This window comes from Parasteatoda tepidariorum, chromosome 9, assembly GCF_982258835.1.
Source record: "Parasteatoda tepidariorum strain Cologne lab strain chromosome 9, Ptep-v5.0, whole genome shotgun sequence".
In the NCBI taxonomy this organism is placed as follows: domain Eukaryota; kingdom Metazoa; phylum Arthropoda; class Arachnida; order Araneae; family Theridiidae; genus Parasteatoda; species Parasteatoda tepidariorum.
The window spans coordinates 100,466,101-100,483,732 of NC_141763.1; the positions used below are offsets into that span (position 1 = coordinate 100,466,101).

At 34.7% G+C, this 17,632-nt stretch overlaps 1 non-coding gene across 1 annotated transcript; it reads right to left on the reverse strand.

The window, feature by feature from the left end:
- Positions 1-10,388: 10,388 nt before the first annotated feature.
- TRNAG-UCC (transfer RNA glycine (anticodon UCC)) lies at positions 10,389-10,460 on the reverse strand. The gene has a single exon. It is a non-coding gene; the product is annotated as a tRNA-Gly (tRNA).
- Between the last annotated feature and the right edge of the window lie 7,172 nt (positions 10,461-17,632).

The following is a 17,632-nucleotide window of genomic DNA, read 5'->3' on the forward strand; positions in this document are numbered from 1 at the left end:
TAAATAGTATTTCTGTGGTATTTGTTGTTGTTCATTTACGTCGCACTAAAGCTGCACAATGAGCTATTGGCGACGGTCTGGGAAGCATCCCTGAGGATGATCCGAAGACATTCCATCACAATTTTGATCCTCTGCGGAGGGGATGGCTCCCCCGCTTCGGTAGCCCGACGACCTACGCGCGAAGTCGAGCACTTTACGGTAGAACAGTTTAACGAGGACCCATACCGCACACCCTCGGTCCCTACGCAGGCTGATCCAAGTGGTCACCCACCCGCTTACTGACCGCAGCCAGTGATGCTTGACTTCGGTGATCTGCTGGGAAGCGTGTCTTAACGATCAGTCCACTGCGGGACTGTGGTATTTGTAAAAAAAGTTTAATCTCATATCAAATGATTAAAACCGAGAATTCCTTCATCTTATGACATAAGGCTAGAAAATGATCTGTTGCGAAATACATCAATTCCTAGAAAATAAGAAAAATGTATAATTTTTTTTTTTAAACATTCTGTACAGTTAATAAGACACTTAAAATCTCCTCCTCTTGTGGTCAAAAGTCTTATCTTTGTGATGTATGTGACAATGAATTTATGCCTGTTATAGCTCCACGTAGGAAATATCATTTTATGTCAACAGGTGGCGCTGAAGAAGAGATAAAACTCGTAAGCATTATGTTTGTACAATATGTTGAACTCGAATAAGGTCTCTTTGGATATTCACTACCGTGTACATATTGAAATTAAGCCATACTAATGCAATGTTTTTGTTGCTGTTGTCGTAAGCCATTAAGGCAGACGGTGTGCGATTGTTCTTTTTACTAGTGACGCCATCTATGGCCAAGAATTCGACACTTCTGCTTCTGCAACACCCATCCGTGAGACACTCGTTTATAGGGTGGACCCAGTCATACACCCATTTATCCATTCACTGATCTTAATTTTGACCTGAACCAGAGAACAATCATTTTCTGATCCAGTACCCTCAGAGGTATAATTTGTTATAGAAACATAGAGGACTTTGTGACCCAAAAGATTTAACGTGCACCACACGGGGAGTCATCGGCCGGATTCATTCGAACTCCCCTCTTCACCGTCGTGAGTCCAGCGTCCTGCCAAATCAGGCTACCCCTGCCAATTTATGCAATACAAAATTTATGTGTGCCAGAGATTTTAAACGCCATCCCTGTACAATGCACCCCATTAAAAAAGTATTCTTGTAACTTATGTCCAAAAAGGTTTGAAAGTAGAGATTATTTTGAAGATCATCACAACGGTTTGAAACCCTTATGAGTGTGAACATTATGATAAAAAAATACATTAAAAACATAATTTGAACTTCCATCGTGGAACTCTGCTCTTCTTTCTTGTTTGTAAATACTGTTGTTCAAAAGTTTGAAAGCGCATGTTAATCGCTATTTGAATATAAAACCTTATAAATGTGAGGTTTGTCCAAAGGCGTTTGTCAGTGCTAATTCTTTGCGTTGACATTGTGGAGATTGGTACACTTGGTAGAATCCCACCTGAACTCTGGGAAGAAATCTGTATAACTTTCCACCTGAAAATGTTCATGAGAAAGAACTACAGGTTTATGTCGTGTCACTCCTCCATAAACAGCACTCCCAGTTCAAATAAACAACTATCTTAAGAACTTAGTAAATTTAAATAAACATTTTAACATTCAAGCAGCATAGAAAAAGCTGCAAATGAGTAACCGGCAAGAACATGCCTAACTGCTAGCTAGTTACTCACGAACCGACGGAGAGAGAGAGCGCGAGCTGTGGAGAGGCGGCCAAGATATATCAAAATGCATCCTGTGCGCGTTTCGCCGATTTCTTACTTCTCGCATATACTCCGAGGAAATCTCCATTCAGATGTGAGGTCTACGTCATACAACGATTATCGGCTGCAAGCGACGTAATCCAACGTCAGAGATTCGGACTTTGCAAATCAGACCGCAACGCCACAGGCACTCCCCTTCCAGTCTGAAAGAAGAAAAAAAACAATTACACACAATGTAACATTAACAATGTATGCAGTTATAAACATAATACCAGCATTAAGGTAATAAAAAACGGAGTTCTCTGGCATTGTCAACTCCACTCAAAATGTCAGAGGGTTTTAGGCGGTTAATACCTATGTTGACCTCCTTATCTTCAATTTTGAGCTTATAAAATTTTTCATAACGCTGTAATACCTCATAAGTAGAGCCCGGAAGTTCAGGCAAAATGCCATAGATGCCCTTTTCTGCCTTTTTTAAACGTTTTCTTCTGAAAATGCCTTTTTCTTTCCTTTTGTTCATAAATGCCTATTTCTGTCTAGTTTAAAATTTTTCTGCAAAGCTTTTTGTGCTTTTGACCGAGCATAAACGCAAAATGAAGAAATTTTGAAGTACAGAAATGGTTGACTGTCATCCGACGTATTGTAATGCATTTGTAGAGATTAGGACTTTATTCCTTTTGTCTTATTAATATTTCCTCTTCGTGGCGTCACCTTCGTCGTGGCGTCAGAAAACGTGGCGTCACCTTCGCCCGATGCGCTTTGTAAGGAGAGAGAGAAAGGGAGTGAAAAGATTGGAGTTATTTTTACTTACAGTCAATAGGAGTTATTTTTACTTACAACCAATAGAATTTATTCTTACTTTACGGCCCATATAGCCTACACCAGGGGTGGCGAACCTTTATACACCAACGTGCCATTTTTTCTAAAAAACTGTTTAATGATGTCATAGACGTGCCGTCAAGTAATTTTGACTTCGTGATTATTGGGAAAATAATAATACTAAATACTATCAACTCAAAACTATTTACATTGAAAAAAAATACATTTTGCAATGTCTCAGTTATAGGCGTAATTCAACTTAAAGTAACATCAGTGTGACTTCTGTTGCTGCAGATTAGATGACAAATAACTTATATTAGGTTGTAAGATGTTAGTTTAAGAAAGACTTAATTTTTTTTGCTAGTTACTTACTGTTAACTTGTTTTTTATGGTTATTAATTGTTTTTTTAGCATTAATTGTTAATTTTTTTATTAATAGTTGTTTATTATTTTGTTTGTTTTTGTGATTTTTAATTTAATTGTTACACATGCTTCATAATGTAATAACATTCGTGTAATAACAATTCATAGTGCAATAACAATTGCGATCGGTGGGGTGCCCAAAATATTGTGTCACGTGCCATAAATGGCACGCGTGCCATTGGTTCACCATCCCTGCCCTACACCATCGAATAACTCGTATGCTCTCTTATCTACAAAACGAATTCACCAAGCTGGTTGAGCACATTGTAGCAGGAGCACGAAAAAGTTTTCTAGTACTAGTTATTTCAAAAATGCCTGAAGTATAAGCCTGCACAAGCAAAAAACTGGACAATTTTGTGAAAGAGTTTGGGTCGGATGTGTTTACTACTGATGGGAGCATTCTGTTTTGGAAGGCATGCGAGGAGTCAGTAAATTTTGAGAAGAGGTATTTTATATCTCAGCACTTGGAGACATCTAAGCATAAAACAGCAAAAGATAAAAAAGATGGGAAAACACCGACTCTGATTCCCACCTGTTTTCAATTATCTTCTCGTAAATCGGAATTTGCAATGGATTTATGCATATCATTTGTAGATGCCGGCATTCCGCTATGGAAACTTGAAAATAAAAGCATACGAGCTCTTTTGCAAAAATATACGAATCAAAGTGTGCCCTGTGAATCAACTTTAAGGAAAACTTATTTAGATGACTGTTACACCGAAGTTCTTAAAACTATTCAAAATGAAATCGGAACGAAAAACATATGGCTATCTATAGATGAATCAACAGATGTAACTGGACGATATGTTGCGAATGTTATTGTTGGTGTTATGGACCCATTTGAAAAACATAAAATCTTTTTCTTGACATCTGAACAGTTGCAAAAGACTAACAGTACTACAATTGCACAGTTGTTCACTAATGCACTGGCTTTACTTTGGCCAAATGGTACTGAATATGAAAGAGTGCTATTATTTCTTACAGATGCAGCCTCCTACATGAAAAAAGCTGGAAATGCCTTAAAAGTTTTATTTCCTAATATGATCCATCTAACGTGCCTTGCTCATGCATTTCACAGCATAGCAGAGGAAGTAAGAGGTCTCTATCCTGAGGTAGACTCGCTTGTTTTTAGTGTGAAAAAAATATTTGTGAAAGCCCCTTCAAGAGTTCAAGTGTTCAAAGAAATTGCACCAGACATTCAATTACCTCCTAAACCGATCCTTACGAGATGGAGAACATGGATTTCAGCAGTCTCATACTACTGCACAAATTTTGAGGAAGTTACTCGAGTCCTTACCAGCTTTTCGGATGAAGAGGCAATATCCATAAGAAAAAGTAAAAATCTGCTTAGCAGTTCTAAAATAAAAAATGAACTGACATTTATTTCAACTTATTTTGGGAAGCTCCCTGGAGCTATTGAACACATGGAAAAAAGAAATATGTCTTTGTCTGAGTCACTAAAGATTTTCGACAATACTATTGAAGAACTAATGTCTGTGCCTGGACCAGCCGGTGACAGAATAAGGAAGAAATGTGAAAACGTCATCTCTGCAAATACAGACTTTGAATGCATCAAGGACATTGCAAAAGTACTTTCTGGTGATACTACAGTTGAACTTTTACCATATCTCCTACCATGGCAAGTTGTTTTAGGTACGCGCCCTTAACCTCTATCGAAGTAGAAAGATCCTTCTCTTAGTTTAAAACTATATTGACTGACAGGAGACAAAATTTCTCTTTTGAAGATTTGAAAAAGCATCTAGTTGTGATGTGCAACAACAACCAATCATCAGAATAAATCTGCATACAATATTATTGTAAGTACGAGTTTTCAATTTTTATTTCGCACCTACGCAGTTGAGGTTTTTATTGTGCAATTATGTCCACTTCTTTTGTAGTATTGCTACGACAGTCGAGTGAAATGAATATGTAGGTATACCGGATACTTCTAGCAACTTTTTTTATACCTTGGATACGTATATGGGCTTTTAGGCATTACCAACAAGCTTTTTAAATGCCTTTTTGCCTGCCTCTTTTTGCATTTTTTATTGCCTGAAATTCCGGGCTTTACTCATAAGGTCCATCGTACGGTTGCTGTAAGGGCTTGCACACGCAGTCTTGTCGAACAAAAACATGACTTATCGATAATAAATCCTTATGCACAAAAATGTCTTTGTGGCAGTGGCGAGATGTTGGAGCAGGACGCAATCTGTTCATATATTCCCGTAAAACTTTTAGGAAATCATGATACTGTGGTAAATCAGTTGTATGACATCTAAAAAATTCTCCAGGCAGTCTTAAAGAACAGCCGTAAACTAAACTGGAACGAAGGCCCAAAAGAATTACTGGTGGAACTTCACTCCAGCGGTCAGCAGCGTGGCATTTGATAGTGTACTTGAGTTGCCGGTGAAATCGTTCTACGATTCCGTTTGATGAGGGATTGTATGCTGAAGTCCATCTCTTTTCACACCCAAGAAATCGAGCCAAATTTTGGAACAGATTGCCTTCGAACTGTGTGCCTTGATCGGACACTATTACATCTGGTACTCCGAAGCGAGCTATCCACCCAGAGAAGAAATTCTCAGACACGGTATTTGCTGTCTGGTCTGGCATTGGAAATGCTTCTGGTCATCGGCTATATTACAGGTTTTCTATTTTTGTTTGAAAAGTTATTACGAGGCGATGTGTGAACAGGCTAGGAAGTTTTATTTTAGGCAATCGCAACGCTCGAATACGCCATCTGGTGAGATGACCAGTTCCATACCTTTGGCCCTTCCCTCTCCTCCTCTTTTCAGTTGTATAGGTTACGATGTTTTCCCTGTTCTCAATATTTTTACTTAATAAAAATATCTTTTTAAATTTCCAATTATGTTCTTTTCGAATTATGTTTAATGTAGTTTTCCGTTCCATAAAGTTTCCCAACTTATAAAAGATTTTAATCTGTGTGAAAATCAAGATTCCTTCTTCTATGACTCTTCAAACTCTAGGGTTGGAAGCATGCAAAGTGTTGCCATAGGTAAAGAGTTCTGTTCTACGCCACCTGTAGCCCATTTCGATCGCCAATTGTGACTTTGGTTTAAATTTACGCGCAACCTCACCATTCATAAGAGTTTTCTGTCATTTACAAGTAATTTTAAGAAAATTAATATCAAAACATAAATAAAGTGCCAACTTTACTATGTTTTGAGTGCTATCCCTTATTTGGTTACATGTGTCTAAAATATCACCGTTCGAGATATTTTTTCGTTTACGTCATAGCATGCTTGCGATGTCTTCCGAATTCATTTGTTGTTTGTTTCGTTGAAATTTAATGTGAAAGAATGCGTTATATTGTAAGCACTATTAGTATAATAATATTGGATGGTGTGCTTTTTCATATTTTTTTTTTTTTTTTTGCTTTAAAATCAATCGAAAATTGTAACCCGGACGACGAATTTTAACCCATAACTCCATCTGTGCTTAGATTTGTTGTTGTTGTTCATTTACGTCACACTAGAGCTGCACATTGGCGACGGTCTGGGAAACATCCCTGAGGATGATCCGAAGACATGCCATCGCAATTTTGATCCTCTGCAGAGGGGATGGCACCCTTGCTTCGGTAGCCCGACAACCTGCACGCGAAGTCGAGCACTTTACGGTAGAACAGTTTAACGAGGACCAATACCACACACCCTCGGTCCCTGCTCAGGCCGATCCAAGTGGCCACCCACCCGCACACTGACAGCAGCCAGTGATGCTTGACTTCGGTGATCTGCTGGGAACGTGCTTAGATTTACACGGTCATTCATCCACATGTAATAAAGCATTCCGAGAGAAATTGATTTTAATTTAGCATTACAAGACTCATAAAAGTAAAGACGCAATACGATTTCGATTTTGAAATATTTTTGATTCTGCTGAAATTGTAATAATTTTTTTTTTATTTTTAGAATCACTGTGTAGTGGATTTGCTGTGTTGTAGTGTTCTTAAAATATAATCATAGAACAAATGTGATCCTCTAATTATTCTGTATATTTATTCTTAATTTGTATTTGTTCTAATATATTGGGAACTTGTAAAATATATCTATAGAGGTTAGCATTTTGTCCAGAAGAAATGGATTTCTTCCAGAATTATGGAAGAAATTTAAAAGAAATGGAAGAAACTAAAATTAACCAATTATTTTACGGTAACTAATTTAAGTGAATTGTTCACATTTGAAATAATTAAAATTTAATATTTTACAAAAAAGTAAGAAGATTTTACTTTTCATTTTTTTTTAAAAAATAACTAGTTTCATATTTATTTTAGTTTTTTTTTTATATTTATTTTTTTAAATAAATATGCACACTTATATCTACAGGAATTATGTATATACATCCTGTTTCAAGTTCGCAGACTTTTCTGTTCAAATATAGAATTATCTAAAGAATAAAAACAGATTACTTGGTTAAAATGTTAATTTAAAAATTACTACTTTGCTAGAAAATTTTCAATTGGTTAAATTTTTATTGCCAATGATTTTCAAGATCGAAGTATTTTTTTACTAATTTTAGATATTAATTTTCTTTTTATAATTTTTTTTTAAAGAAATTGACTTATTTAACCATAGAAACTAGTTTTCTTTCTGAATTTGTAAATTCTATGTGAAATACTGTAAAGTTATCAAAATGTGGCGAAAAATAAAACCTTAGCTTTAACATTTTGGTTTGAAAACTTAAAAGATTTATTTTCAAAAATAAATCTTTTAAGTTTTGAAATAATTTCAAGCTTCACTACTAACTATTCAAGTATATTCGGAGTACCTATCCTAGTCGGATATCTGCTCCTTCATCGAAATGGAAGGGAAGGGAGGTGCTGTGCTTAACATAAGGTTAAATCTCAGTATGTACAATTGAAACATTTTATCTGGGTTATATAAAAATAAGTCGCAAATTGATACATGAGATAATAAAAAGAGTAATGTAAAAGATAAAATAAAAATATTTACAATAATTACAAGTGGGGAAGACCAGAGCCGGCTTATGCATGTCGCGGCCCCTAGGCAATGCTCGTCTCGCCTCCCCCTACCGTCTTCTAACTTCCTAATATATTTTTTCGCTAACACAACACTTTATTCATAATTACGCTGTTTTTTACTACATAGGTATATTATCACATTATTCAATAAAAATATTGAATCAAACGAAAAGAATATAAGTAATTAATATATGCATTTAAAAAAAATCATACAATAAGCTTAAATATTAACTCTTCTAACTTTTTTTGTTACAAAATCGTTCAAGACATCCTGAAAGTTAACCTTTTCCAATACATTATTTTCAATTGCCATTATGGCGAATGAATTTAAACGGTTTTGAGACATAGTTGAACGAAGACAGCTTTTGATTAATTTCAATTTGGAAAAGTTTCGTTCACCAGTGGCGTTTGTAATCATTAGACTTCTATATATTTGCAAAGCTGTCATTACATTCGGGAAAGTTGATTGTGCCATGTTACCAATAATCAGTTTGTAAGATTCTTCGGCAGGCACAATTTTTTTCTTCCGGAGTCTTCTAATTGTAAGATGAAGTATTTATACTGCACCATTTCGTCTATAAACTCAGGCTCAATATCCTCGAAATAATGTTCCTTAAACTTTGTGCAAGCCTGTCTAATTTCAACGTCGGATTTTGTCGAGAAATCTGTTAGAAACCAAAACAGATCATTTATTTCCCGGTAAGCTTCTAGGCGCCGCGACAGTTCTGTACGCAGCATGTCTAGTACTGGCAAATATGTATCAACTTTTAATTTCTCTTTTCCTCTGAGCACAACTTCTTTTGCAGGTCCGTCATCGTGATGCCTTTTCCTTTTTCGCACACGCTGATTCTCATCACTGTATTGAGTATCAGTTTTCTCATTTGCCTTAGTCTCGTAGTCGTCAAATAATTCTCTCTGTGAAATTAAAAATCTAAAATAGGTACCAGAACAGTAAGTGTGCATTCACAACGTAGAATTTTGCGCGTTTTTCAAGCGTGTTGTGTTTAGAAAGCTGCTCTTGCTGTATAGTCATCTGAATAGTCGGCGTTAAAATTACCGCGATAAAATTGCTTGCGGTTATATTACTGCGTTATATATGAACTAACTACCAAAATATTAATATCTAATTTGGAATGCGTTCAGAAATGTACTAAAATAGCGTCGATGTAATGTACAGAGCAAGACAATCGTCATTGAAATTTCGAATTAAATTTTTACTGTTTAAGAAACATTGTCAATTTTTTTCTCTGTAGCCCAGGGCCCTTGAACGTGGAGGGGCCCCTAGGCAGTTGCCTACAGTGCCTAATGGATAAAACGGCCCTGGGGAAGACTCCCTCCCCGGTAGCCGGGCTTCTTTGGTGCAGAGTTCGTCTAGATATGATTAACTAAAATGTTTCGAAAGAACGCAGTCGCTTAGGATAAAAGCTGTGATCGGACTGAAGCTCCTATTATTATCGATAAAATCAATATCCAGAAATTTCTTAAAATCGAACGGCGAGTTGCTTTTTATACTCGTTGAGTGTAGGCTCGCGCCGTTCGGGAAAGCTGATTTGCATTTGGCTGATCGGCTTCTTCCACCCGCTCCTTGCATTTTAATGAAGGACACTTCTGTGATGACGCCACAATGCCATTGCTCGCGGTTAACTCATAGTTGTCAAAATTTACCCCTATCAAGTAATTTTTTCCGGTGCATTATCCAGTACGGCTTAAGAAACTTATTACCTAAGTATCGACATTAAAACTACTTAGTATTGGAGCAGGTTTAATAATCACCAAACATATCAATATAATATTTTATACCTTTATTAGTATATTCTATAGTATATAACCCTTCAAAATTTTTTTCGAAATTCATTCGTCAGAGGCTGTCAACTAAAGCCCTCTGCAGAGGATCAAAATTGCGATGGCATGTCTTCGGCATGCATGCATCCACTCTGCAGTAAAATAATTATAGGGGACGTGGAAAAACGGTGAAAAAGGTTATCAGACTGTTATTTGTTTCAAATAGGATGGAGACTATTATTTTGCGTTTTCTTGCAAAGCTTACAAAATTTAATGAAAGGCTTGAGGTAGTATAGTGGTGGGCCACATCTAAAATTCAGATTTTTTTTCATCTGTTTCTTTGTACTGTCTCCGGGTAGCTTAACTACGTTTTAAAATCTCCTTGAGTTGGTTTCATTATACCTTATCACCTGTACTGGAATAGTAGACACATAAAACGCTGAGATTAACTTTTGAAATAACTAATGGATTACTACACAGGAGATATTTAAAAATATTGAAAAAGACTTCGTAAGGTTTGCTACGTAATGAGTAAAGAGCAAAGTTTTTTTTAATCAAATAAATGTTATTATGATCAAAACAAAAATTCATGCGTTGGCCGGGAGTCGAACCCGGGTCAACTGCTTGGAAGGCAGCTATGCTAACCGTTATACCACCAACGCTTACAATCAAATGGTTATTTTTCTTACCTAAAGTAAAATGTGAACAAATAAATAGGTTAGAACGAGGAAGAGGCGACGGGAGAAACGAATGACGTCAAAACTAGTTTCAATAAATCCCTTTTCCTTTTACATCGAAATAAAAATAAGTAAAGCAAGTTGTGTTATTAATAAATGCGAAGGAACAAAGTACCTGATAACCTTTCAATTAACGGCATAGCAATTATTTGATATAATTCAGCAGACATTTTGCTATTTTCCTCCCACCCAGCAAAGCGATCATAAAGTTTTTTTATTTTATTTTATAAGCGTCGTTGAGCAGCCGACCCAATTTTGGGGTTTACGACAGTTAATATTCAACCCCGTAGTCTTGTCATTTTAAACCAATCCAGAAGACGAGGGAACTCCTGGATCAAGTACTGGGAGAAATTTGATTTCGTGGAGGGCTTTTAGATGGGACTAACCCGCATTTGCGTTACATATAGAAGGAAAACCACGAAAACCTCCCACTGTTAGTCTGACGTCAAGAGGACTCTCACCCATGATTCGTCTACCACTGAGTCTACCATATGATACGTCAGCACTGTAGTCGGTCTCAGCTGGGTGCAGAATTTGTATCGACCAGTCATCGCTGGGATTCGAACCCGGTACACCTCATTGGGAGGCCCTGAGCCGTCACAGCTCGATTGGAATGTTTGGTCACAGCAGCTGGTTAGTAGACTCGTTAAGCGGGTTTACGGCTTTTCATGGCCACTGTGTAAAATAATCATCCCTAGCATTCTGGAGGTCCGAAGGACCCAGGCCGCTGAGGACACGGAAACGACATAGCCATCACCCGCGATAACCGGTGCGGTCCCGCGACCTAGTGCCTGAACCTACAACTCTACAGACCCACTAAAGGTCGTTTGCCTAAGCTTGCTGTAAAGGAAAAGTTAAAACATGACAATCAAGTTTGAAAATTATATTAACTAGGAGGCTTCGCCCCCTGCTCGCTGACGCTCGCCCACCACCGGAACTCCTTTCGCAGTTCATTTCAGATTGCTTTGCAATCCAATGCTCGCTTTGCTCGCTCATTGGATACGTTCTTAACGTCTAGCTTTTGTATACTTCTTAGAATACTGAAGTTCCGAAAACTTTTCACTGTAGAAAATTTTAAACCTGTACATTTCAATATAATCTGGGCATTTTGCGATACAACACTTATAGAATTCAAAGATTTATTACTTCAAGCGCTCAGGTATCATAATTTTGATCTAGTTGCGCTTCTATGTCATTTTGATTTATGTTGCTAAGTTAACTTTCAAAAAATTCGATGGCTGGCAACAGCATTTTTATTTTTAAAGTTGTTTATTTTTATTTCTTTTAGAATTCGTTATTTTTTTAGCGATACGTTTTTTGACCTAACAAAATTCTTTGCCGACTGTTCTCTGTATATATGAAGAAAATAAAGTAAATATTTAAGTGCTGTGAAAAGAATCTTATTTAGTTGTACAAAGTACTTCTTTAAAAATGAAAACTGTTGCCACCGGCGGAAAAGAAATACAGCCAAAATTTGGGAGCCACGTAAGAGAATTATATATATTAGATTGAAAGCAATTACATGAAAAACAAAATAATTAAGAATATTGAAAATAAAGCAATTAAAAGAAAAGATATTATAAAAACACTGAAATGGTTTCGTTGATTGTATTGGCAAATAAATAATTAAAGGTGAATATGATACATTTTATAAAGAGAAAAATATTTAATTTGATGAATAAATTATTCAAAAAAAAAATTATATTCCAATTTATATCACCAAAAAACAGAAGATATCACAGAAGTAAAGCCTTCGTTCAAATCTAGCTATGCATTCTTTCCTTATCTCTCAGCTTCCCGTAGTGCAGTGTTTCCCAAAGTGTGGTACGCGTACCCCCAGGGGTACGGGAACAGTTTAGCGGGGGTACTCGTTGTTATGCGAAATATATTACAACGAAGGAAATTTCAAAAAATTTTATTTAAAAACAAAGCTAGCCATGAAATTTTACGATTACAAATTTTTCTATTGACTATATTTTGCAGAGTTAGCAGTTAATAATTAGTGGTGTCAACAGCTATTAGTGATTTTTAACTTTAGTGCAATTTTTTTATTGTAAAAAATACATTCATTTTTTTTTATTAGTGGTACACAGCGTTACGAAAAATTTAGAAAGGGTACACAAAAGTCATAAGTTTGGGAAACACTGCCGTAGTGGACTGATCGTTAAGACGCGGTTTCCAGCAAATCACTGGCTCCGGGGTCAGTAAGCGGATGACCACTTGGATCAGTCTGCGTAGGGACCGAGGGTGAGCGGTATAGGGTCTCGCTAAACTGTTTAACTGTAAAGTGTTCGACTTCGCTCGCAGGTTGTCGGGATACCTAAGTAAGGGTGTTATCCCATCTGCAGTGGATCAAAATTGCGATGGCATGTCCTCGGATCATCGTCAGAGATGTTTCCCAGACCGTCGCCAATAGCCCATTGTGCAGGTATAGTGCGACCTAAATAAAGTACCTACCAACTAAAACCGACTGTTTTTGTTTTTAAAAAAGAAGCATAGAATTTTTATTAGAACTAGAAAAGGATTTTAGAGCATCGCCATTTCTCTCTCGTGTTATCTATGCTAAAATATTTATAAGTAGTGGTGGACAAAAGTAATTTTAATTCTAATTTATTAAAATATTAATACACTACCTTTGCTACCACTGAAAAAAAAATATTTTCTGAAACTACGGAAAAACCTGTTGCAGAATTATAATCAAAACTGCACCAATTACCGTAATACCAGCAGTACATATTACCGTCAGTAATACATATTATTTAAGCGTCAACTGGGAATGTCGATTTTGTACGGATTTCCTAAACGAATTTCCCACCAACCATTTTTCGTTAACTTTTTTTTAGTACATAAGATATTTATTTTATTACAATTGTTATATTTTAAACAACATTGCCATCAATGACGATTTCTTGCTGTTCCTCTAGACCAGAGGTCGCCAAAGTGGTCTATATAGACCCCCAGGGGTCTATTTAACAAAAGCGGGGGTCGATCTGAACCAGGGGGTCGATCCGAATCGGAAGTGTCGATTGGGGGTCGAAGAAAAAACAGTTCCTAATACGCAAATCACACATACCTAATTGAGTATGTAAAATTTGTGATTTTTTTTTATAATTGACTTAATATCAGTTTCTTTATAGAACATAAATTAATAAACATATTTATTCGGGTGAAACAAGTATTTACGTATCAGCGTTACAAACGCAAATATCATACGCAGTTTCAGCTATCTTTGCAAACTCATCTCAAACCCATCTCATTGATTAAGAAGCAATAAATCTGTAGTTACTTTACTTATTATTTCTTACTTATAATTACTTATTATTTAATAAATATTAAGGTTGTAAATTTCAACATTAATATATTTTTCATAAAGCTATTGTTACACAATGTACTATTACTTTAAACGCTTAAAATCATAAAATAAATGTACAAGCACAGTATCTAGTAGAGTTTTATTTTAATTAATAGAAAATTACTTTTATGGGGGTCGATGGTGATTTCGAAAAATTATATAGGGGTCGATGATCAAAAAAGTTTGGCGACCCATGCAAATAAATACCTTTACTCCATTGCTTTTGCTTTATAGTACATACCTTATTTCTTTTACTTTCTGGTTGGCAGGGTTCAGGACTCATATTCGTGTGAGCCAGAGTTCGAATCCAGCTGGCCGAAGACTCCCTATGTAGTAAATAGCGACTGGTGCCCGTTAAATCTATCTAGTCACAAAGTACTCCGTGTTCTCATAATAAATTGGTACTGAATTAGAGATGGATCGTTCTCTAGTTCAGGTCAAAATTACGATCTGTGGATGAATGAATGGGTCTTTCCTACACTCTAAAAACTGTACCTCTTAAATAAAAGGCACAAGCTAAATGTACCATTCATTTTCTCGTGTTAGAGGCACATAACTAATGTGCCTTTAAAAATGAGAGGCACCACAAGAAATGAAAGGCACCAAAGCAAACGCGAGTCAATGCGCGGTACGAAAGGATTTTACCGGTTCCCTGTGCCTCTGAAATGGGCTTCAATTCTTTTTCTTCGGTACGATGTAACGGAGAAGAAGCGCATGCGCACATCAATGAAATATTTTATGACGAAATACAAATAATAAAAGCAGACGATAAAATTAGAACACCAGAAAGTTGTTGACTTTTTAGAATTAGTTTTGTGCGGAATTTGAGTTTTCATATTACCCGTTACGGGTTTATCTAGAGTGTCTTGATATTTTATCTATCCCGTTACGGGTGAGTTTTCATATATCCCGCTACGGGCACTTTTTCTAGTTTCCTTTATCAGATTTAACTATCCCGTTACGGGTACTTTATATTTGTTATTGTATTTGTTGTGGTGTGAAATAAATGTTTTTATAAAAAAACTCAACAGTTCTTTAATATAGCTTGATACGCTACAGCTATGTATTTAATTGGTGACAGCGTTGGGATCCGTTCCAGAAATGTTTTATTAAGTTTTTGAAAGAATTGGTGACAAATATTATTGTTATTATGGATTTCCTACTTAAGAAAAAATTAGTGAATGAGATGTTTAAAATTGATGCCAAGAAGTGTGGAATTCGACGGTACTTCGAACTCTTTGAACAGAAAGCGAAGAGATTTAGTGTGAATTTCGATCTTTGGTTTTCGTGTGCTTTACAGCTTATTCCTGCTGAAAGGTCAGAAATTTATGATTATAATTATTATTACTTTAAAGAAAATCTCATTGACAATTTTCAGTATGATCCACAAGATATTCCGTGTAATAACGATCGCCAGAAAGAACATTTTAATGAGAAATGGAATTCGCCAAGTATTGTGAAGAAATTTAGATCTGAAAGTGAATGTTTCTATTGTAGTGAAATAGGGCATTTTAAGAAATACTGTAGACATCGAAATTAGGATTATAGAAAAGAGAACTAAGATAGAAGTTTGAAGTTTATTAATCCTCAATCCGACTATAATCCGATTGTTGTAATTAAGTTGAAGCACGAAAGTAATTCTTATTTTAATGATATTTATAAAACAAATGCATGTTTAATGATTGAGACAAAAATGCAGAAATTAACGTTTTTTAAAATACAATAAAAAAAAATTCTGAAACAAGTTTTTTAAAAAAATTGCAGAAGGCTTTTCATATATTTTGAGCTCAAATAAAATCATCGATTAAATAATATTAAGTACAGTTAGTTCTAAAAAAATTGAAAGCTAATGTTCCCAAAATAGGAATGATGGCGCCTAACGGGTTAGTATTCTTCGCCAAAATCTGGATTTAAAAAAAATTCATATCAATGGAAGGAAATCTTTCATTTTACACTTGTTAAGTCATTTGATTAAACATATTTTATGTTATAAAATATCCAAGTTGTCAAAATCTACATCTATCATTTTAAAATATTCTATGTAAGTTCTATGTTTTTCCATATTTGTGCAACTGTATACATCATATTGCAACTGTTACTAAATTATGTAAAATTGTTCTTTATGTGTGAAAATAAAAGATATTAGATTTCATGATATTTAGTGTTTAATTTTGATCCTAATAAAACTATTTTATTAAATCTCTAAATATTTAAAAAATATCTAAATTTATAAGAAATTTCCATTTTGAGGATGCTTTTTGAAAAAAAAATCCATGAATTATTATTGACTTGGGTTAACAGAGATAAATATTATCTTTTTGTACCTATATCTGATTGAAAAAGCACCATTTTAGTTGTTGAAGTATCATTAAACGCTACATAATTAAAGAAATGGTATAAATTTACATATTTTATAATTGTCTATGAAAAAGCCTTAGATGGAATCCCTTGAAATGATCACTTTTAAGTGGCCAATATTCAAAGAATGGAGAAATATTTTTCATTAAGAATTATTATAATTAATATCTTGGTAATAGTGTAAACCAAATAGAAAGTCCCTTTTTATATGAAGTGCTAGCAAATTACAAATAGGTAAAAAAAATGTGTTCAAATCTGGTAAATAACAGGCTTTGGAACCACTAAATGCTTGTTTCAATGAGCGGTACACAAAAGCAAAATCTAAGGTACAGTGTACCTTTCAAGTTAAGAGGTACATCTGATTTTGCCTCTGAAATCAGAGATACATTGTGCCTTTCATTTTTAAAGGTACGTTGTGCCCTTAAAATTCAGAGGCACAAACTATCCAAATGTGCCTCTGAAATCAGAGGTACATTGTGCCTTTCATTTTTAAAGGTACGTTGTGCCCTCAAAATTCAGAGGCACAAATGATCATATATGGCAGTACTTTTACTTTCGTTACTTGTACCGCCGGTACAAGTAAAAAGTACGTACTTTTACTAGTACTTCGTTACTTTTTAAGTTTAGTACTTTTACTTGTACTTTCGTTACTTTTTTAGGGAAAAAGTACAAGTATTTGTAACGGAAATATCGAATGAAATCGTTACTTTTTTCTAAAACTCGGTAAGTTTAAAAAAAAAAAATTTCAATTAAAAAAAAATACTTATGTTTTTTTTTTTTAATTTATAAAATTAATGTGCAATATATATGCATTCACGGCTAATTTCGTGTTTAAATACCTTCTGTTTCAACTTATACTGCACATTAAATTATTTTTTACTAGCTCAAAGATCACAAAGCTATCTGAAACCCCGTGTTTGCTTTGTTTACGTTTGTGTTTTTAAAACGTGTTTCTAAAAAGTAAAACAATTTTAAATCAATGGTAATTTAAATAAATAAAAATAATAAACTAAAAATTAAAATCAATAGATAAAATTTCTTTTTCGTGCAAATCCATAAAAAGTTTGATATTAAAATTATATTTGATTATAAAATTATATTATACGATTATATTATGAAATTATATTATAATATTCTTCCGAATTTAAAAATAAATTAATATCCATAACTTTCAAAATTAAAAATAAATAAATAAATAGCAACAATTTTGGAAAAACATTAAAGAACATAATATTATTCAATAAAAGTTTAGGTTACTTTGAATTTTCCATTTCCTGGAAATGTACTTTTAAATCGTTACTTTTTTTGTTCAGTACTTGTACTTTTACTTCTACTTTTTACTCGTTACTTTTTAAAATAAGAACTTTTTACTTTTTACTCGTTACTT